The sequence below is a fragment of the Colius striatus genome, chromosome 21 (assembly GCF_028858725.1).
Source record: "Colius striatus isolate bColStr4 chromosome 21, bColStr4.1.hap1, whole genome shotgun sequence".
Taxonomy (NCBI): Eukaryota; Metazoa; Chordata; class Aves; order Coliiformes; family Coliidae; genus Colius; species Colius striatus.
In genome coordinates, this window is record NC_084779.1 from 5,479,185 (window position 1) to 5,482,620 (window position 3,436).

Consider the following 3,436-nt stretch of genomic DNA (forward strand, 5'->3'; position numbering starts at 1 on the left):
TGCATGGGAAGGAGGTGGGGAGTGTGAGGCTATGGGTAACAGACCCCTTAATGGAGGAGCATCTCCAGGGAAGAACTCCTACAGAAGCTCCACTTACACACAAGGTGTTTGTGCTTTCAAACCCAAGGTCTGGTCTGAATATGCTGGATTCTCTGCTACATGAACTGCACTTCACTCAAAGCTTCCCTTGGCAATGCTTTGAGGGCAGGAAACAAACCTGTGCAGGAGACAACGTTCCCAGAATAAAGCTGCATATTTCTGCTTCCTGGTTTGGCAATACCATGTCTGCAGGACCAGTCTCTTCTTCTCCTGGCAGCTGTGCTGAACCCATCGCTGCTGCAGCTCCCTCACAGCTCGCTGCCCTGGGACAGAACACAAGAGCTTGCTGAGCTGAGCCCAACGAGCTTTTTGTATCCCAGAGTGTACACAAGAGCAAAGAATACATCTGCTGCAAATACCAAACAGTACCACACTCTCAGGTTTCCTGTCTTCCCCAAGCAAGGGATGACAGATCACTTCCACTCTCATCTGCAAGGCAGTTTTCCATCAGAAGGGGTGAGTGTTCCTTCCCTGGCACAGTGAGGTACTTAGCACTTAAAGTGGGATCAGGATTGTTAAGCCACCCAAAAATATCCACCTTGATCCCACTGAAGCAAAGTCTGACAGTTGAGTCTGAGGAGATGTGTTCAAGCTTGGAATGCTGCACCCAAACTTCATTTAACTGCTGCTAAAATGCACTGCTTGAACACTCCTTTGGTAATGCAGATAAAACAAGAGCCCCCTTTTCCCAATCAGCTGCCAAAAGAGCAAGTCCCCCAGCACAAAGCACTACACACAGTAGAGCTCATGTCCTGCTTGTAACTACAAGGCAGTGACACAGGCATCCAGTGACCCTTGTAGTAGTATGTGCCATTCCAGAAGAGCAGTGCATCCCACATTTACAACCAGAAGTGGGACTTTCTCCATCCCAGCCATACCCACAGCATCTCTCTCTTACAGACAAGTGCTGCTGCAGGATGGAGTAACTCACTTTGCCAGCAGGAATGCCAATGCCTCAGAGCATCAGCAGTCATCTGGTGCATGTGCCATCTGAATCTCTGGTCAGCTTCTACTTTCTGGGCCAGCCTCTTCTTCCACAGGCTGAAAGCCATCTGGCAGCAATGAAGTTGATATTTTAGGGCTGCTGCTGCTTTTCTGTTCTTATTTTCCATGACCCAGTGGTGCCAGCTGAGAAAGGCTCTGAGAAACACAAAGGTTGTAGCAAAAACTGTAGGAACAATTCACAGAGATTTCACACCCTTGTAAATGAAACTTCAACAAGAAACACACACACGAGGGCATTCAGGAGACACATCTGGTCTGTTCACATCCTTTGCCCTTTAAATGGCAGGGGAAAACAACGGACAGGGCAAGTTGTTGGGAGGAAGGTATTCTGTCTTGGCTGTCCCAAGCCTGTTGTGCTCTTCAGCTTCCAAATGAGTAGCCAGCAAGGTGAGTTCAGTGGCTAGGAAATTAGCAGGGCTTCTTATCAGCAGTGCTGGGCTTGCTCTAATTTGTGAGGCATCCCATCAGACCAGAAGTGATTGTGTTCAGACACAGTAATTGTAAAGCAGGAAAAAACCCACCTCAAAATAATGGTCTGGAAAACTCACTGAAGCCAGAAACTGAGAGCTAGAGCTTTTTCATAAAAGCAAGTGCAGAGCTCTCCAGCAGACAGCTTCTGGAAACTTCTGGAAAACACAATACCTACCGAGAGAGCTGAGCGAGCCTGGAGTGCTGCTGAGCCTTTACAAGCTGCTGAGCCCGAGCTGACCACACAATGAAGTACCTCTGCAGGCAGCATTTCTCTGCTTGGTGCCAGCAACTCTTCACCTCCTCATCAGAACTGCAGTCCTGTAATCCAGACAAGCAAAAAAAGGGCTTTAAACTGCTGCTGTAACTCAGTCACTCCATGCAGCTCAGCCCTTCCTCCTTGCCACCGTGACTGCCTGACTGCTAACCCCCACACACCTCATGAACACCCAGCCATGAGAGTCTAACACATCCCTTTTAAATCCTTGCCATTTGGCCAGTTTCAAACTCAGCTGGCAAATGGTGAGGAAAAGTGACTTTGAGAAACGCCTCAATCTCCCAAACCTTCTGTCTCAGAGAGAAGAACAAAGACAGAACAGCAGTGAGACCTTTCATATGCTGGTACTGAAACCCAAAAGCTCTTTTTGCTAAACTGAGATACATTTACATGCATTTGCAGCTCTTTTCAGCCTTACCTCTTCCCATGCAGAGTAACTGGTAAGAGGCTGGGCGTTATTGCCTGGACTCTGCAGTGCCAAAGACTGGAACTGAGCTCCCACAAACCAATTTCCTCTGCAAGACAAAAGCATCAAGGACAAAGTGAAAGAAAGAAGAGGATAAAGTATCTGGAAGGATGGTGTGAGGTGATGTGAGGGTCTACCCAGAAGGAAAGAATTCAGCCAGACCAAACAAGGGGCCATTGCTACCAGAATCCCAAGAAACCAGTCTTCAACTCACCCAGATCCAGTAGTCCATGGAGGAAGGGAGGCTGGCAAGCACAGCTCCCCACCCAGCTCAGCTGGCAGCTCTGCACACTGGTGTAGCTGCAGGAATGAACTGTGGTATGGCACATGTGTGACATCCTCAGCAGGCAGAAGGGAAGAGAAGCTCTGCTGGCTGCTGTCACTAAAACTGTATTCCTGCAGGTATGGAGGGAAGAACATGCTGTAAATGTCTCATCCCTTCCACCTTGCAGCCATAAACAGAAGCAAGTGCACAAGAGAACCTCAAGTAGCTCAGCACCTTGTCACATCACCAAATGATGAACAAGGGAAGGCACAGAGAGAAGTAACTTTATAATTTCTGATTACATTTGAACTCCAGGACCCTGTAGGCTCAGTGTTCTTCAGGCCTGAACACTAGGTACAGTTTGCTGATGAGAGTATTATGTTGAAGCAGAAAGTTTTCCCCCCCAAATTCAAGTAGTTTAATACCTGACAGCAGTCTGGATGTATCAAGCCCTACTCACCTTTTCCAGTGAGTTCTGAGAGGCCACAGTAGTTGGAGCACTGCTGTCAAAGCCAGATGATGTCGAGAGGTCCTCAGTAAACAGCATGCTAAGAGGTTCTTCATAGACAGTCTCATGCAAGTGCTGAGGACTTTGTTCAACTGTCTTCAGCTTGAGATACTTTTGGTGCCACAATTTCAGAGCTTTTCTAAGCCTACACTGCTCCAAAGCCTGGGAGAAAGAACTGAGAGAGCACACATTGAGACAGCAAAGTGACTGAAAAGGGATGCCAGAGGGAGGACACTAGTATAGACACGATGGATGACAGCTGGTAAAAGGGGTACTTCCAGAAGGACCAGAAAGTCAAGTGGACACTACTGAGGACAGGAACTGGCTCTTCACTCACTCAGCTCTGTG